General features: G+C 46.4%; 1 pseudogene; it reads left to right on the top strand.

Annotated features, from left to right (window-relative positions):
• The first annotated feature begins 2,697 nt into the window (after positions 1 to 2,697).
• On the top strand, positions 2,698 to 18,326 carry LOC137340916 (dynein heavy chain-like; annotated as a pseudogene).
• Positions 18,327 to 19,975: the final 1,649 nt, after the last annotated feature.

Here is a 19,975-nt window from a genome sequence, read left to right as displayed (position 1 = left end):
AGAGTCCTCATCCTCAGTGATTTCAACCTACACCTAAGCTCTCCTATCCCCCTTTCCTCTGACTTTTCTGCCCTCTTATCTCACCCATCACATAAACTGCCCCACTCATACCCATGGCTACCCCTTCAACCTCACTATCTCTCATGGCCTCTCAGCTCCTAAGGTCTTGATTGCCTCGCTATCTCTGATCAGTGATCTCTGATCACTTCCTAGCTACCTTCCCCAATCCCACTAAACTCACCCTCCTCCAGCTCCCTCACTATTTCATGCTCAACTTTACAACTCTCTTGCCCTGCACCTGACTCTGCTGCCATCAACGCGCTAAACCACTCCCTTCATGTCTGCCTTCAACTCCATCATTCCTACCAAATCGTACTCCTGTCGTTCTCCCAATACGCTCCTCACCTTCGCTTTCTCATGTCGGAGATCTGCAAACCCGAGTACACCGGGCGCAAAACCAATCCGGTCACTCACCGCCAGACCTAGGTCAACCACATTAAGCAATAAGATTCCTTGCTCACCTCTGCCGAAACGTCCTAGTGCACCAGGATCTTCCCCGCCCTGTTCATCATCCCCTCCAATGCTAAGTGCAAAGGGCTCATGGATCTTTTCGTCTCTCTGATCTCACCCCACCATCACCTTCACATTCCTTAGCTGCTTTTCTTTGCCCCTAATGCTGAGGTCATCATTTTTTTTTAGCTATACAGTATTAACAGTACAACAGGAATAGAGTTCAGTCCGTTAGCAAATATACTGCCATATTGTGCTTTCTGTTGCAGGTGCCCAACCTCTCCACCACTAACTCAGTCATCTTCATCCCTGCTGAACTTGTGCACTGAAATACAAATTTTCCCTTTGAAGAAGACGATTCTTCCTCATCTAGTTCAAATACTTTTTACACTCCCACAGTTACCGCCTACTCTAAGATGACAGATTCGCATCGATAGAATACATTTGCGTGCAACTTTGTTTCTAACTAGTTTTCTGCTAAATTGCATTTCTCTAATATTTAAAATGGTGCATTGAAAATGGTGCTTTTTTTTCCATAGTGTAATAATGTTATAGAACAAAAAACCCGAGCCCATGATTCTTAACCTCACCTTGAATTGTCTTTTTCTTTTCAGTAATAAAATCCAGGCCTCAGACCCAGTTAATACTGTAGACGTTGGTTGTCTGACTTTATTTGGTGCACCTCAAATAGGCTCAGTATAATTTTTGTTCTAAGAGTTAACAATGAAAAATAATTAGTAATATCATGCTGCTTTAGCCTAATTTTACAGAATTAGGAACATAACAACATAGGAACAGGAGCAGCCATTCAGCCCCTCAAGCCTATTCCGCCAATTAAAGAGATCATAGCTGATCTGTATCCTAACTCCATTTACCAGCTTTGGCTCCATATCCCTTAATATCCTTAGCTCTCAAAAATCTATCAATCTCAGATTTATAATTATTAATTGAGCTAGCATCTACTGCTTTTTATGGGAGAGAGTTCCACACTTCTACCACCCTTTCCGTGAAAAAGTGTTCCTAACTTCTCTCCTGAATGGCCTGGCTCTGATTTTAAGGTTATGTCCCCTTGTCCTAGACTCCCCCACCAGTGGAAAAAGTTTCTCTCTATCTACCCTATCAATTCCTTTCAAAATCCTAAAAACCTCAATCAAATCATTCCTTAACCTTCTATATGAAACACTGGACATTCTCGCTGCTTTTCTTCCTCAAAACCTCCTTGACAATAATCAAAATGGATGTTCAATACTCACTGGATGCCCATGGACATTTGGAGACAATTGAGCTTTCAAGGCTGAGATCGATAGATTTTTGTTGGATAAGGGTATCAAGGGATATGGAGTAAAGGCGGGTAAATGGAGTTGAGGTACAGATCAGCCATGATCTAATTGAATGGTGGAGCAGGCTTGAGGAGCTAAATGGCCTACTCCTGTTCCTATGTTCCTATGACAGCAAAGTGAGAGGGTGTGAGGAGTACTGGGCAGCACAGAAGAATGGCACCAAGGGAAGGATTCCTGTCACACAGGAAAATCAACAAGGAACATAAGAACATAAAGAACGTAAGAAATAGGAGCAGGAGTAGGCCATACGGCCCCTCGAGCCTAGTCCGCCATTCAATAAGATCATGGCTGATCTTCGACCTCAACTCCACTTTCCCGCCTGATCCCCATATCCCTTGATTCCCCTAGAGTCCTATCCATCTCAGACTTGAATATACTCAATGACTCAGCATCCTCTGGGGCAGAGAATTCCAAAGATTCACAACCCATTGAGTGAAGGAATTCCTCGTCATCTCAGTCTTAAATGTCCGACCCCTTATCCTGAGAATATGCCCCCTAGTTCTAGACTCTCTAGCCAGGGGAAGGAGCCTCTCAGCATCTACCCTATCAAGCCGCCTCAGAATCTTATATGTTTCAATGAGATCACCTCTCATTCTTCTAAACTCCAGAGAGTATAGGCCCATTCTACACAATCAAGGCATGTCATGGATAGGGGGTAAATTGAATATTTCATGACTTGTAAATCAATAAAGAAATTTGAATAAACACAATACATATTAAATGATGTGCAACGGTTATAATAGTTGTTATTGTCACTTATGATAGATGTTAGTGCCATTTTAAAGTAATGAAGTTTAAGATTCTCATTTACATGTTTGATAAAGTATTGTGCATAAATAGCATAAAAATGATAAATAATGGTAAGTGAGTTACAAAGCTGTAATTCACCTGTGAGTTTGGAACATTATAAACCATGAGTATATCCAGAGACCAAATTACGGTCTTGTTGGCTTATTTAATTTGTGTGCATCTTTTGATTTCAATTTTCAACACAACAAGCATTTCATTATCATTAGCTTCTGGGCATGACAAACGTGGCTATTAGGTTGATGCAGGATGATCATTATATTCAATCTGCAGGTACACAGTATCACATAAGGGGAACTGGAATATTCCAAAGGTTGTTTCTGCGGTGGTTTAAACATTACTCATTATTTGCCATAATAAACTAACTGCTCATGAATCGGATGAGGGTTTCAAGTACCTGTCTCGTCTTTGTGTTGCTGCTTCTCTCTCCCTTTGGGCTCGATTTTCGGACCACCGAGCCGGCGGGTTCGTGGTGGGGGGGGGGCTCCGAAAATTGGGGATTCCCAGGGCGGGTCCGGAGCCCGGCTCCAACCCGCCCACTTCCGGGTTCCCCAGTGATGCGCGCGCAGCCCCCGCATGCGGGACTCCCGTCGGCAATTAAAGCTGGCGGGATCCCACTTAAGGCAATTAATTTGATACTTCAGGTCATTAGGAGACCTGGGGCTCTATTTTAGCACCCGCTATTGGGTGTGTTCCCCGCGGGGGGGCTCCGAAAATCGGAGAATCCCGGCGCGGTACCGGAGCCCGCCCCGAACCCGCGCACTTCCGGGTTCCCCGCTGACGCGCGGGCGTGCACGGGCAGCCCCCGCTGGTGGGAATCCCGCAGGCAATTAAAGCCAGCGGGATGCCACTTGACAATATTTATTTAGGTATTTCAGGTCATTAACTGACCTGATTAAGGGATTATGTGGGATTTTAGAACAAAATGGGACTGTTTCCCACACTGTGGCAGCTGCAAAGGTCCATTTGACAGGTTGGGGGGGGGGAGACCCTCACCCATTGCAGGAGGCCACTCTGTCACTTGGGACAAAGTTTGGCCTCCACCACCCTCCTCCTGACGGTCAAAGTCACCAACCTGCACACTTACCCCGGGGTCCGGAGACATGTACCTACCTTGCGGACCCCCTCAGATGTACATCTTGAGGATGGGGGCCGCCGTAGCTGCAGTCATGACCTCCTCGGAGGGCGAACAGTATCACCAGCCTCGCCATCCACACCGTCCACCTCTGACACGTGGAGCTCCACAACAGAGTGCTGTGACACATCCACCTGTACAGCAGGAGGGAGGGCAACCGCAGAGAGAGATGCGTCGCAGAGGGCACTACCCTCGCCACAGGGTCCACAGACCGAGGCTCAGCCTCCTGGACCTCTCTGAGCAGCAGTGCACATGGAGGCTCAGAGTCACTCGACATGTAGCCGTGGACATCTGCAGCCTCTTTCATGCCGAGCTGCTCCTGGCTGGCCCGAGCACCATCTTCTTACCTGTCGCTGTCAAAGTCACCACTGCCCTCCCGAACTTCTCCTCCGCATCCGTCCAGGGTGCAACCGGGGACATCGCCGATGTCTCTCAGTCGTCTGCGCAGAAGAGCCCTGCAAATACACCGACACCTACTCTGCAGTGACACAATGGGTGGCATCAGTGGTGGGTCCTCATAGTGATCCTCAGGAGCGGGCGCCATTGCACAAACCAGACAGGATTCGCAAAGACATGGCAGTAGTGGTGCCAATATAATGTGTGATGTGAGTTGTTCTGAAATTCATTATAAGTAACACCCATGACAAACCCTCAAACACCCTTGTGCATCCCCTTCATGCTCACGACACGTTTGCCTTACGCTTCCTACTGCACATATGTAATGCATGCCCTGTGGCTGCAGCACAGGTAGTGGCAGGTTGAGTGAGGCTGACCGTGAAAGAGATGCATGAGAGGGTGAGTATGAGATAGAGCCATGAGATTGTATGAGGATTGGGTTGCGTGGTAGTGGTGGGGTGAGTACTGGCGAGGTGAGTAGGTGCAGGTAAGATGAGGATGAGGTTTGAGTGGGTGTGAGGGGTGATGTGACAGAGTAGTGTTGGCAGCGCTGAAGGAGATGTGGGGTGGGGGCAGTGCTGTGGCAGACGGAGTGTAGGGGACAGACTATGTGTACTCACTTTGGCTGACCTACTGAGGTGATTGGACCGCCTCCTGCACTGTGTGCAGGTGGGCGATATGTTGGTGGCGCTGGTGACCTCCTCTGCCACCTCGAGCCAGGCCTTCCTGGTGGCAGAGGCGGGCCGCTTCCTCCCGCCCGCCGGGAGGAAGATGTCTGTCCTCCCCCTCCTCCTCACCCCATGTATTGATACCTGGAGTGAGGCATCATTACACTGGGAGCAGCCTTCCCCCTGGGCTGCTCCATGCTGTCATTTTTGCTATTTGTTGCAGCATCTGTCAGTGGAGGACTGCCCCTTTAAATAGAGCTCCTCCAGCTGACAGACCTTACTGCGCATGCGCAGCCCGCCCGACGCGCAGATCAGCAGCGGGGAACCCGGAGGAGCAGGTAAGTGGATCCAAATAGTGGTTTGTCTGCTACGATCGCGCAGGAAACCCACTCATTTCACCGGGCGCGTTACCCACGCACCCGATAGCCCCCCCACCGAGAACCCGCAGCCCTGCTAACATCGGGCCCCTGATTTGTAGAATATTTTAGGAGGGGTGGAATTTTCATCTCAACTGAGAGTGTTTCCTGTACTGGGGGAAACACTCCCAGTTGAAATAGATGTGTTGCAGCCACCAGCGTGTGGCAGCTGCAAAGGTCCATTTGACAGGTGGTGGGGGAGACCCTCACTCATTGCAGGAGGCCACTCTGTCACTTTGGACAAAGTTTGGCCTCCACCACCCTCCTCCTAACAATAAAATTCACCAACTTGCACACTTACCCCGGTGTGCAGACACATTTACCTACCTTGCAGACCCCCTCAAATGTACATCTTCCGGATAGGGGCCACCATAGCTGCAGTCATGACCTCCTCGGAGGGCGAACAGCATCACCAGCCTCGCCGGCCACACCGTCCACCTCTGACACGTGGAGCTCCACAACACAGTGCTGTGACACATCCACCTGCACAGCAGGAGGGAGGGCAACCGCAGAGAGAGATGTGTCGCAGAGGGCACTACCCTCGCCACAGGGTCCACAGACCGACGCTCAGCTTCCTGGACCTCTCTGAGCAGCAGTGCACACGGAGGCTCGGAGTCACTCGACATGTAGTCGTGGACATCTGCAGCCTCCTTCATGCCGAGCTGCTCCCAGCTGGCTCGAGCACCATCTTCTTACCTGTCGCTGTCAAAGTCACCACTGCCCTCAACAACTTCTCCTCCGCATACTTCCAGGGTGCCACCGGGGACATTGTCGGCGTCTCTCAGTCGTCTGCACAAAAGAGCCCTGCAAATACACCTACACCCACTCTGCAGTGACACAATGGGTGGTATCAGTTGTGGGTCTTCATGGTGATCCTCAGGAAATGGCATTATTGCACAAACCAGACAAGATTCACAAAGACGTGGCAGTAGTGGTGATAACAATTTTTAATGATTTTTTGCAAAACAAACACAAGTAAATCAAAAACATGACATTTTATCTTACACCCTTGTGCATCCCCTTTGTGCTCACAAAACCTTTGCCGTACATTTACAGGAACCCCTACGTGGTGCTACCCCTGTGGCTTCAGCAGAGGTAGTGGCAGGTTGCTCTTGTCCATGCCCTGATCGATGAAATGCTTTGCGTGGACGCCCTCTGGATTTCGGTGCCTGTGAGGGCCCCTCCAAAGACTGCTCCACCTGCACCTGTGCAGGGGCAGACTCGGCCACCTGGAGAGGAGGCAGCATTGTGGGTACTGGTTGAGACGGGGGCAACGGGTGAGACGTGGGAGCGCTTTGAGTGGCGTCCCCACTTCTATGTCCCCTTTCACCATCATCCCTCTCCTGGCCCAGGCCCACATCACTCCTTCCACCCTGCTGGATGACAGTTTGGGGGACTTGTGTGAAGCCTTGGAAGGCCAGTTGTAAGGTATCTGTCAGTCTGTTCAAGTAGGCAGAATGTTGCTCACCCTGAATTCGAACGGCCGTTGTCAGGGCCTGAATGGACTCATTGTTGAGCCATGCTCGAAGCTCGATGGAGGCTAGCCTTCCCTCCATCGCAAACATTCCCGCACCTACCCGCGACACTATCTCTGAGATGCCGTCACGTCCCTGTGACAGTATTCCACTCATGCAGGAGTTGGACTCCTCCATCCTCTGCGCGATTGTGGAGAGTCCGCGTGGCACCTGTTCCAGTACCTCGGCAATGTGCTGCTGCCCTCGATGACTCTCCTTTTCACGGCTGGCCCCCGGGGTTCAACATCTGGGTCCAGCTGAGCAGAGCCTGGAGAAGAGTGCTCTCCACGGCTGCCCCTGCTCACATGTGCATGGTGACTCACCATGCGCAAGCCCATCTAAATGAGGATGGGGACCCACCGAGGTGTGCGTATCTGCGCTGGTGGATGGCTGGCTCAGATGTGACGATGCCCCCTCAGAGGCCGGCAGGTCCTCTGAGGAATCACCCTCCGCAGTCACGGCACTTGCAGATGGCCCTGCAAGAGAACAGAAAGCAATATTAAGCATGTGGACAGATGTTGAGGTGCTGCAGATGCCAAGTGATGCTAAGATCATTCGCTATAATGAGTGCTGAGTGTTAGATTTCTGTCACCAGCCGCTTGTGCACTCCCAGTCTCGGCGTCCGCCACGGACAGGCACTCCAGTGTCCGGCTTACTTCGAGTGCCTGCTGCTCTGCATCTGTTAAGACCACCTGGTGTGGTGGGCCCCCTCCGGTCCTTGCCCTCTCCCGGGCATTCTGGCATCTCTTCTCCTATCAAGGCAAAACACAGAGGCATGATTGAGTGATGATTGCATGGTGACCCGCTGCATGCATTGGTGTGGGTGGGGGTGAGCGTGAGGGAGATGCGTGGGAGGGTGCGTGTGAGACATCGCCATGAGATTGTATGAGGATTGGGTTTCGTGGTAATGTTCGAATGGGAACTGGGGCGGTGAATAAGTGCAGGCAAGGTGAGGATAATGTTTGAGTGGATGTGAGGAGTGATGCGAGAGTGTTGTGGTGGCAGTACAGAAGGAGTTGTGCGGTGGTGGAGGTGATGTGGAAGACGGAGTGTGGGAGAATGCGTAAGTGTACTCACTTTGGCTGACCTGGTTAGGTCATTAAAGCGCTTCCTGCACTGGACCCAGGTTCTGCACACATTGCCGCTGCTGCTGACCTCCTCGGCCACCTCCAGCCAGGCCTTCTTGGTGGTGGAGGGAGGCCACCTCCTCCCATCTGATGGGAAAAAAATTTCCTTCCTCCTCCTCACCCCATCGAGCAGCACCTGGAGTGAGGAGTCAGAGAACCTTGGAGCAGCCTTGCCTCTGGCCTGCTCCATGATCCAAAATTGGTTCTTTGCTGCAGGAGGAGCATTGGAGGACTGCCCCTTTAAATAGGGCTCCTCCTGCTGACAGCCTGTGATGTGGGTGCGCAGTGCGCCCGCTGCGCAGGTCTGCAATGGGAAACCCGGAACCAATGGTAAGTGCCTTCAATTAGGCTGCGATCACGTGCGAAGCACCCCGATTTCACTGGGCGCGTTACCCACATGCCCAGTCGACCCCCCGCTGCCAACCCGTCTCCCTCCTAATATCGAGCCCTTTATCTCCTCTTCTGCAAACAAAAACTGCTCCATGCTGACGCTACAACAGTTGTGTAAATGCACCCTAAAAGTTTACTGATATTTGCTCTTTTTTTTCTTTCTTCCTCTCTTTAGCCCTCCTCTCGGTACCAAGCACCATTCGTAGAATCATAAACTCTTACAGCACAGAAGGAGGCCATTCGGCCCACAGCGCCTGTGCTGGCTCTTTGAAAGAACTATCCGATTAGCCCCACTCCCCTGTTCTTTCCCCGTAGCCCTGCAAATTTTTCCTTTTCAGGTATATGTCCAATTCCCTTCGGAAAGTTACTATTGAATCTGCTTCCACCGCCCTTTCTGGTAGTGCATTCCAGACCATAACAACTCCCTGCGTAAAAAAATTCTCCTCATCTCCCCACTGGTTCTTTTGGCAATGATCTTAAATCTGTGTCCTCTGGTTATCCATCCTCCTGCCAGTGGATACAGTTTCTCCCCACATGTTCTATCAAAGCCCTTCGTAATTTTGATCACCTCAATTAAATTTCCCCTTAACCTTCTTTGCTCTAAGGAGAACAATCCCAGCTTCTCTAGTCTTTCCATATAACTGAAGTCCCTCATCCTTAGTACCATTTTAGTAAATCTCCTCTGCACCCTCTCCAAGGCCTAGTGCCCAAGTCTTTGTTAATGTGACTTTGTGAAATGTTATTAAAATGTATCTGTATGTATCCAAATATGTAGAAATAAAAAAAAATGCAGATACTGGAAACCTGAAATAAAAACAGAAAGCTGGAAATACAGAGCAGGTAAATCTGCATCTGTAAACAGAAAACACGGGTCGGAGGGTAATTTTGACTTTGGGTGATAGTGTATAATCAATAGAAATGAAAATCAGGAGCGATGTATAACTGGTGGCCGAATTGATATGATCCGTTTTACAGTCACCCAAAGTCAGAATTACCCCCATGGTTAAAGTTTTGGATGTGGGCCTTTTATCAGAACTCGAATGAAGAGTCTGCACCTGAAACATTAAACTGTCTTTTCTCTTTTCAGATGTGGACAGACCTCCAAATATACAGGTACTATAGCAGGTGCCAGATATGTTGGGTTGAATTTGATTCCAAACGTTTATTGCAGTGTCATTTTGAGTCACTAGTGCATTCACTTCTGAGTCAGAAGGTTGTGGGTTTAAGCCCCATTCCAGGATTTGAGCACATAATCTAATCTGACAAAGGTCCTGATGAAAGGTCATCGACTGAAAACGTTAACTCCGTTTCTTTCTCCACAGATGCTACCTGACTTGCTGAGTATTTCCAGCATTTTCTGCTTTTGTATCTAATCTGACACTCCGGTATAGTTCTGAGGAAGTGCTGCATTTTGAAAAGAGGTGCGAGTTAATCATTGACTTGTTGATTTAACAAAACAGCCTCAGTGTGTTGTTTTACTTTTAAAAGTCCGCCCCTTGTCCCTAGATACAAACGTGTTGTGTGAAGAAATTCGTCTTTCAGATGACATGTTGACCTAAAGTCTGTTCAGGTGGTTGTAAAAGATTCCATAGAAGAACAGCAAATTCTCCCGGCCAGTATTTCTGCTCCAACGAACATCAACAAAAACTGACTAACTGGTTAACCATTTCATTTGCTGTTTGTTGTATCTTGCTGCCAAATCGACTGCTGTGTTTGCCTACATAAACACAGGAACAACACTTCAAAAGTAATTCATTGGCTCTGAAGCAATTTAAGACATCCTAAAATTGTGAAAATAAATTACTACATAAATGCAAGTTCATTCAGTCTAATAGTATGTTAGTGCCGAGATTAGTGCCTTGGCAATTGGGATAATTACGCGGATTAATTCAGCCCAACATTTCTTGGCAATGCCAAGGCACAATAGTTTGACTTCACTGTCTCAATGTAATATTTTCCCTTATTTATTCAGTGACAGGGATGCGTGAACTTTCATTTTCCCCCTGCTGAATAATTCTACTTTAGAAATGCACTTCCCATATTCTGACATTTGGCGCAACAGAATTTGTTTTATTGGTATGGGGGAGGCAAAGTCTTCACACTGCACGTTTGTGTCTCGCGACACGGGGCAGACTTACAAAAATAAAACAGCACACTGAGGCTTTTTTGTTCAATCAAGAAGTCAATGATTAATTCGCACCTCTTTTCACTACTAACCATTACAACAATACCATGCCTCCATACTGCTTGAAAGTAGAAACAATACTGTAAATGATGAAGTACTGAGGCAGTTGGGGAGCGTGTGTGTTTGGAGGAGAGGGGGCACAGAATAGGCCCCAGATTTGTGTCACATTTTTCCTGTTGTGCAACTTGAATGAAATGTGGATCGTTACGTAGATTAATTTGAGCTTCTGTTGTAATAATTACGCAGCTGGCAGAGGTTCCCTATGATTTGCGTCGTGGCTGCGGAATGTACCAGATACCCCAGCTGGTAGTTGTCAAAGAGGTCAATAATATTTATCAAATGAAAGGCCTCTTGGGGTCCTGAATGCTTCCATAGTGCGTCAAGTCATTGGAGGATATAGATTGTGAAATAACTCTTCGGCGAACTCTTAAATGAAAGGACAACTCGACAGCAACTTGGCGATTTTTTAAAAAGCAATTCATTTTTATTTTCTCCTTTCGTCTCTGGTCAGTCTGCCCACACCATTCTGAAAAGGATGGCCAGACAATGTTCCTGTGAACGCCAATGTGTAGCCTGCTGTGGACAAGAGCTGTCAGATGGCTGCTTTTCACTTGGCACCCGCTGCCTGAAGGCTCAGCAGGCCTCGGGAACTCATCGAGTGGGGAGTCGTGAATGCTCACCCATGCCCCACCTCCTTTGGCGCAGAAGGCTGGAGAGCTTCAACGTGCTGGACCAGCACACTGGCTCTTGACCATAACGTTTTAAGCAGCCTTAAAAGTGATGGAAATCTTATTCCAATATTTCTGACTGAAGACAAACTTTGGTATGGAGGGGCCTTAAAGCTGCGAGGGCGAAATTTGACCTGGGTGGTAGCACAAAACAAGGGATAGCGAATCGGCTTGACACTCTGCCCGATTTTCTTCGGCTGCATGGTAAAGCGGGCTGCCGATTCGCTATTGCCCTACCACACAAGATGGATTTGACCCCCAATTAACCCTCTCGGTATCTCTGTTCTAAAATACACATATATGACCTCCCTCATCTAATTTTTTCAAAGTGGCTCTGAAAATTTCTGATGTTAAAAATTATAACGTTAGATAAATAACCGACAACAGGAGATATTTCTTGGTTCGGAGATCAACAGAAAGGAACTGCGACCTTGTTCGAATGTGCTTTTACTTTTGGTGGAATCGCATTACTTTGACCTCAAATAATTAATTATCCAAGCTAACATATTGCTGACTAACTAATCAGTAGCTGGGATATTTTTAGCCAAAGACTTCAAATCTATAAATAGCTCCACGTCCAGCCTTTCACACCCACTCTTTTGGAAAGATTAATGAGTCCTGGCCTTCCTTCCACAGTGAAGTTAAAACTAAATTTAGAACTAACTATGCCGCCCTCTTCTTTGGGGGTGGGAGTGGGTGTGAATTTGGAAGTTATTTTGCTTTGGATTAAAGGCTGTTTTTCAATAATCTTTCAACACATTGTTTAATCCCTTGATTACTGATTCCAGAATATGCTTGATTTAACATTGCAAACAAGGCATTATATTTCCTGGTGTAAAACCATTAACATATGTCAGTTTCAGACAAGTAATATCAAATGACTTCAGTTTGAGTCACATTGTCTACGTGTATACAGTTTATTTTCAAACGTTTGTTGCTGCTCAGCTCAATTACCTTCTCCAATTCGCATCCAAATTTCTTTAAGTCTCTTTTTAATATTCTCTGGATTATTGTATGCAATAAAGAATTAAAACAGGTGGGAGTCTGCTTAAACGCAATAGCAGCGTTCAGAATTCAGGTGCTATTCATAATCGTAGCAACACGAGTAGGCCATTCAGCCCCTCGAGCCTGTTCCGCCGTTTAATCAGATCTGTACCACAACTCCATTTACCCGCCTTTGCTCCCTATCCCTTGATACCCTTACCCAACAAAAATCTATCGATCGCAGTTCTGAAAACTTCAATTGATCCAGCATCCACAGCCTTTTAGAGGAGAGAGTTACAGATTTCCACTCACTTTTGTGTGAAAAAGTGCATCCTGATTTCACTCCTAAATGGCCTGGCTCTATTTTTAAGATTATGCCCCCCTGTTCTGGATTCCCCCACCAGAGGAAGTAGTTTCTCTGTATCTACTCTATCAAATCCCTTTATCATTTTAAACACTTCAAATAGATCACCCCTCAACCTTCTAAACTCAAGGGAATACAAGCCAAGTTTATGCAACCTGCCCTCATAACTCAACCCTTTACGCACTTGTATCACTTTGATAAATCTATGCTGTACCCCCTCCAAGGCCAATATATCCTTCCTGAGGTACAGCGTCCAAAACTGAACGCACTCCAGATAGGGTGTGACCAAGACTCTGTACAACTGAAGCATAACTTCCTCCCCTTTGTATTCCAGCCCCCTTGAGATAAAGGTCAACATTCCATTAGCCTTTTTGATTACTTTTTGCCCAGTAGCTTTTAGCGATTTGCATACATGGACACCCAAATCTCCTTGCACCTCCACTGTTCCTAGTCTTTCGCCATTTAGAAAATATTCTGATTTGTTATTCTTGGATTCAAAGCGGATAACTTCACACTTCCCCACATGGAACTCCATCTGCCACAGTTTTGCCCATTCACTTAATCGGTCTATGTCCCTTTGCGACGTCCTGCTCCCATCCACACAACCCTCTGGAACTTTCATGCTGAACTTTTAAAGTACAATTTGGATCCTCCAACATGTCACTCTCCTATAAACCACCTTTGGGAAAGATGTCCTATAGGCACCAGATTCTATGTAGCCTATATGTAACAGAATTTTAAAGCATGTTCATTATTAATATTAGTATAAAATCTGCTGCTGACACCTAAGTAGCATTTTATTGCAATACCCGGGGATTTTTCAGCATCACAGGGTGTGAGCTGAAAAGTTTTTAAAAATGGCTGGTCCAGACAGTACTGAATTCTCTGAGCAGTCGAAGGTTTAATACTGCTAGTGGGAGGTGAAGCTTAATGAGCTTTAGGCATACATGTTACTAACGCTTGGATGTGAAAAGCGAGTGGAGATTGCACCGCTCAGCTGTGCCTCCTGGTAGACTAAGCTGCTCACAAACTAGACGTCCCAAGCATCCTGACCAAGGAACGCAGTATGGATGGAGTTAATGTCGGAATAACAAAGAGCAGAAAATTGCAGAGAAGAACTTAAAAAAAAAATCACTATCTCTTTCAAATAGAATACAAGACCATTCAGCTCATCAAGTCCTTTCCTTTCAATAGATCATATACCATTGACATTGTCCCATGTTCTCACTAATTTTAATGACCCGAGGGAGGAAAGCAGACACAGAATAATCTCTAGCAAGATAAATTTCTCTCTGACCTGCAACACAAATTGAGGGAGGATTCCAGGATATCAATCAAATGTTGTACAGTACACTACACAACACAGGCTGCTTGTACAGTACAGTATACAACACTGACCGGTTGTACAGTACACTACACAACACAGGCTAGTTGTACAGTACAGTATACAACACTGACCGGTTGTACAGTACACTACACAACACTGACTGGTTATACAGCACACCATACAACACTGACTGGTTATACAGCACACTATACAACATTGACTGGTTATACAGCACACTATACAACACTGACTGGTTATACAGTACACTATACAACACTGACTGGTAGTACAGTACAGTATACAACACTGGGTGGTTGTACAGTACAGTATACAACACTGACTGGTTATACAGCACACTATACAACACTGACTGGTTATACAGTACACTATACAACACTGACTGGTAGTACAGTACAGTATACAACACTGGGTGGTTGTACAGTACAGTATACAACACTGACTGGTTATACAGTACACTACACAACACTGACTGGTTATACAGCACACCATACAACACTGACTGGTTATACAGCACACTATACAACATTGACTGGTTATACAGCACACTATACAACACTGACTGGTTATACAGTACACTATACAACACTGACTGGTAGTACAGTACAGTATACAACACTGGGTGGTTGTACAGTGCAGTATACAACACTGACTGGTAGTACAGCACACGATACAACACTGACTGGTTGTACAGTACACTATACAACACTGACTGGTTATACAGTACAGTATACAACACTGACTGGTAGTACAGCACACTATACAACACTGGGTGGTTGTACAGTACACTATACAACACTGACTGGTTATACAGTACAGTATACAACACTGACTGGTAGTACAGCACAGTATACAACACTGACTGGTTGTACAGTACAGTATACAACACTGACTGGTAGTACAGCACACTATACAACACTGGGTGGTTGTACAGTACAGTATACAACACTGACTGGTAGTACAGCACAGTATACAACACTGACTGGTTATACAGTACACTATACAACACTGGGTGGTTGTACAGTACAGTATACAACACTGACTGGTTATACAGCACACTATACAACACTGACTGGTTGTACAGTACAGTATACAACACTGACTGGTAGTACAGCACACTATACAACACTGACTGGTTATACAGCACACTATACAACACTGACTGGTTGTACAGTACACTATACAACACTGACTGGTTGTACAGTACAGTATACAACACTGACTGGTAGTACAGCACACTATACAACACTGACTGGTTGTACAGTACAGTATACAACACTGACTGGTTATACAGTACACTATACAACACTGACTGGTAGTACAGCACACTATACAACACTGACTGGTAGTAAAGCACACTATACAACACTGACTGGTTGTACAGTACAGTATACAACACTGACTGGTTATACAGCACACTATACAACACTGACTGGTGGTACAGTGCAGTATACAACACTAGGTGGTTGTACAGTACAGTATACAACACTGACTGGTTATACAGTACACTATACAACACTGACTGGTGGTACAGTGCAGTATACAACACTAGGTGGTTGTACAGTACAGTATACAACACTGACTAGTTATACAGCACACTATACAACACTGACTGGTTATACAGCACAGTATACAACACTGACTGGTAGTACAGTACAGTATACAACACTGACTGGTTATACAGTACACTATACAACACAGGGTATTGTACAATACAGTATACAACACTGGGTGGTTGTACAGTACACTATACAATTCTGACTGGTAGTACAGTACATTATACAACACTCACTGGTTGTACAATACACTGTACAATACTGGTTCTTTGTAGAGTCATAGAGTCATAGAGTCATAGAGTTATACAGCACGGATAGAGGCCCTTCGGCCCATCGTGTCCGCGCCGGCCATCAAGCCCTGTCTACTCTAATCCCATATTCCAGCATTTGGTCCGTAGCCTTGTATGCTATGGCATTTCAAGTGCTCATCCAAATGCTTCTTGAATGTTGTGAGGGTTCCTGCCTCCACAACCCTTTCAGGCAGTGAGTTCCAGACTCCAACCACCCTCTGGGTGAAAAAGTTCTTTCTCAAATCCCCTCTAAACCTCCCGCCTTTTACCTTGAATCTATGTCCCCTTGTTATAGAACCCTCAACGAAGGGAAAAAGCTCCTTAGTATCCATCCTATCTGTGCCCCTCATAGAGTACAGTGTACAACAATGGGTGGTTGTACAGTACACAATATAACACTGACTCGTTGTACAGTATACCATACAACACTCGCTGATTGTACAGTACATTACGCAACCTAGTTTCCGCCAGGCGGTGTTGGGGGGGGCAGTGAAAATAAGGGCAGTACCTCCTGTGATCCTACTGCCTACCCGCCATGTCCTGATATTAACCTACTCTTTTGAGCAGGCGAGCAGGACAAGCACAGGAAGGCAGTGGGGACATGCTTTAAATATGCAGATCGGGTCCTGATAACGTCATTAGGACCCGGCTGTAATTTAAGTCGGAGGCCTGAGTCAGGGAGCAGCGATTCCTCGTCGGGCCAGAAGAGGCCCAGGCAGGTACATTACATATTTTTTTAGGTGTCCTCTGCTATTTAAGAAAGATGAGCGATGGAAACCAGGGAATTATAGACCAGTTAGCCTAACACCTGTTGTCGGGAAATTACTAGAGTCTATAATTAAGGATAAAGTGACTGAACACCTCGAAAATTTTCAGCTGATCAGAAAAAGCCAGCATGGATTTGTAAAGCGTAAATCATGCCTGACGAACCTGATGGAATTTTTTGGAGAGGTGACTGAGATAATGGACAGGGGAATGTCTATGGATGTAGTTTATATGGACTTCCAGAACACATTCGATAAAGTCCCTCATAAGAGACTGTTAGCTAAAGTTGAAGCTCATGGAATTGAGGGCAAATTATTGACCTGGTTAGGAAATTGGCTGAGCAGCAGGAGATAGAGAGTTGGGATAATGGGCAGGTACTCAAATTGGCAGGATGTGACTAGTGATGTCCCACAGGGATCTGTGTTGGGCCTCAATTATTCACTGTATTTATTAATGACTTAGATGACAGGATAGAAAGTTACATATCCAAGTTTGCCAATGACACAAAGATAAGTAGCATTGTAAGCAGTGTAGATGGAAGCATAAAATTACAGAGAGCTATTAATAGATTAAGTGAATGGGCAAAACTGTGGCAAATGGATTCCAATGTAGGCAAGTGTGAGGTCATCCACTTTGGACCTAAAAGGATTGATCGGCTCGAGGGGCTAAATGGCTAAATGGCCTACTCCTGTTCCTATTTTCTTATGTTCCTATGTCCTTGTGTGCCAGGAGGAGCAGGAATGCTCCTCCGAGCCCCACATTGAAACCTTGGGCCTCCCTTGCCCCTGGCTTGCCCCTCCCTTCCCCAATCGCCCCCACCCCCCCTCACCACTTACCTGACTGCCAGGGACCGTTCCTGTGGGTCCCTGGCTGCGGCCTCCTGCTGCCCAAATTCCTGCTCCCGCCCTCCGGCCAGGTAGTGGATCCGGCCGGCTTTGGGCGAAAGTCCAACAAAATTTATGGAAATGGGTCCGGGCATCTCTGCTGTTTCCTGATGTGTCACTCCCTTCGGGGCTCGCGCACACCATTCCCCCCCACCCCGCCCCCTCCCGCGTTAAAATCAGGGCCATCAGGCAAGGGGAATCCCATTGGTGCCAGTAATTTTCTATGGGGAAAAAAATACAACTGGCAGCAAAAGAATGAGAATCAACAGGGAAAAAAAAACAAGGAGGAAAAATGGTTAAGAAATGCCTGAAGTGTGCTTACCTTTATATTTCTGCGTCCTCTCTATGACCCCAGATATATTTACCTCTGCTTAGCAACCTTGAACACCTAATTAACATTTGACATCCTGCATACCAGAACTGTGGGAGATGGTGTGCGGCAAGAACTATCTCCTCGCACCCCCTGCACCCCACCCCCCGTCCCCCATTAATGTTCATATGAAATATCAGCCCATTTGAGGTGGGTGTTTACTTGTTGCTGGCCCCCACCCAACAGAAAATGTGTGGAGCACAAAGTGGGTTGAGTTTTGACGGGACGGGACTTCTGCCTATTTTCCACCCATCAAAAATTGGGTGGCTTTCATTAAGAAATTTAGGCTGATTAGTCCTGTCGACAGAAGCCTTGCATTGACTTGGATGATTTCAGGGAATGATCAATAGTTGTGCTCAGATCTTGTTCTTTTTCACCTTTGTCAATGGACATCTATTGATTATGGACACATGATCTCAGAGTTCATACATTTTCCCACGTTAAACGCTATCTGACATGAATTTTGTGTCATGTAGAGATCTAATGGAAAGCAAAATGTGCCCTCCTCCACAACAGTGCAAACAGTACAAGATCCAGAAAGGATCACTATAGAGCTCCAATTAGTCACTGCTCTCCAGGCAGGACCTTAGCCATTTATCACCGCCCCTTACTTTCTATTGTCAAGCTAATTGTCGAACAGATAGAATTAAATTGATTTACACCAGCAATGTGAGTTGAAGATCATTGCTCACTTCTACAGAACAACCCTGTGTGTGACCTCTGCATCGAAAGAGCTGCCTGTGTATGATTTCTGCATAAAAGGAATGGTTCTGTTTGTGAGCTGTGTGTCTCAGGAACAGCCCTATGTGTGAACTCTGCGTTCTAAGGGCATCTGTGATCAAAGAATAGTATCATGTATGGACTCTGTGCTAAGGAGCAGCTCCTTGTGAGGTTCTCTCTGCCTAAGCAGTGGCAAAGTGTGAGATATTTGTCTCCAAAGAGCCAGGCCTTTTGAGATCTCTGTGTCTAAAGGATGGTCACCAGTGTGATCTCTATGCCAAATATGGTGTTTCCCTTACAGGTGCGGTAATTTCCAGGGTGATTTGTGATACTTCCCCACCATGGACTGGGGTTGCCGACTCTGGTTGGATGTAACCCTGGAGGTTTCATCACATGGCCTCCAGCCTTCAACCAGCCCATTCAGTCAAACAGCCTTTTTCCCCATCTCCAATATTTTTATAGCTAATAAACTGAAGCGTTCAAAGAAAATTAAAAGAAGATACTTTTTTTTTTAATACCCCAATGCTTTTCTCTGGGGTTTGCTCCCAGCAGTGTCCTGGAGATTAATCTTCAATTCCTGGAGACTCCAGGACAATCCTGGAGAGTTGGCAACCCCTATCATGAACCTGTGGCAAAGGGCAATGTCTTCACCATCCCACTTATGGATGGGGCAATGCCCTGGACCGTTCTTTAGGAAATGTCAACCATTATCCTCCTTCCTCTGATTAATCCATTGCACATTTCTAACTAAAGGCTGGAATATCATATTAATAACCATTTTTTTTCATTTCATGCTCAACACATAGAGGTGAATTGCCTTGAACTCAGTGTGTGCAATGGGCAACTGTGCAATGCTACTTTTAGTTCGAAAACTAGAGGGTTCTCTTCTTCGAAATAGTGCCATGGGATACTTTACGTCCACCTGAGAGGGCAGGCAGGGTCTCGGTTTAACGCTACATCCGAAAGACAGCACCTCCAACAGTGCAGCACTCCTTCAGTACTGCGCTGCAGTGTGAGCCTGGATTCTGTGCTCAGGTCTCTGTAGTGGGACTTGAACCCACAAAGTTCTGATTCAGAGGCGAGAGTGCTACCACTGAGCCATGGCTGACACCTTAGGAGCTAACTTGGATGGTAGGCCATGAGAAAGGAATTCGCGGGGACCTTATTTTTCGGAATACGAGGCTCAGCCTTTTCCCTGAACTGCCAATTGAGATCCAAAACAAATCATAGAATCACATAGAATTTACAGCACAGAAACAGGCCATTCGGCCCCACAGGTCTATGCTGCTGTTTATGCTCCACACGAACCTCCTCCCACCTTACTTCAACTCACCCGAGCTCCATATCTTTCGGTTCCTTTTTCCCTCATGAATTTATGCGGCTACCCCTTAAATGCATCTATGCTATTCGCCTCAACCACTCTATGTGGTAACGAGTTCCACATTCTCACCACTCACTGGGTAAAGAAGTTTCTCCTGGAT

This window comes from Heptranchias perlo, chromosome 22, assembly GCF_035084215.1.
Source record: "Heptranchias perlo isolate sHepPer1 chromosome 22, sHepPer1.hap1, whole genome shotgun sequence".
In the NCBI taxonomy this organism is placed as follows: Eukaryota; Metazoa; Chordata; class Chondrichthyes; order Hexanchiformes; family Hexanchidae; genus Heptranchias; species Heptranchias perlo.
Note: the sequence above shows the minus strand (reverse complement) of the source record. Positions and strands in the feature narration are given on the sequence as shown.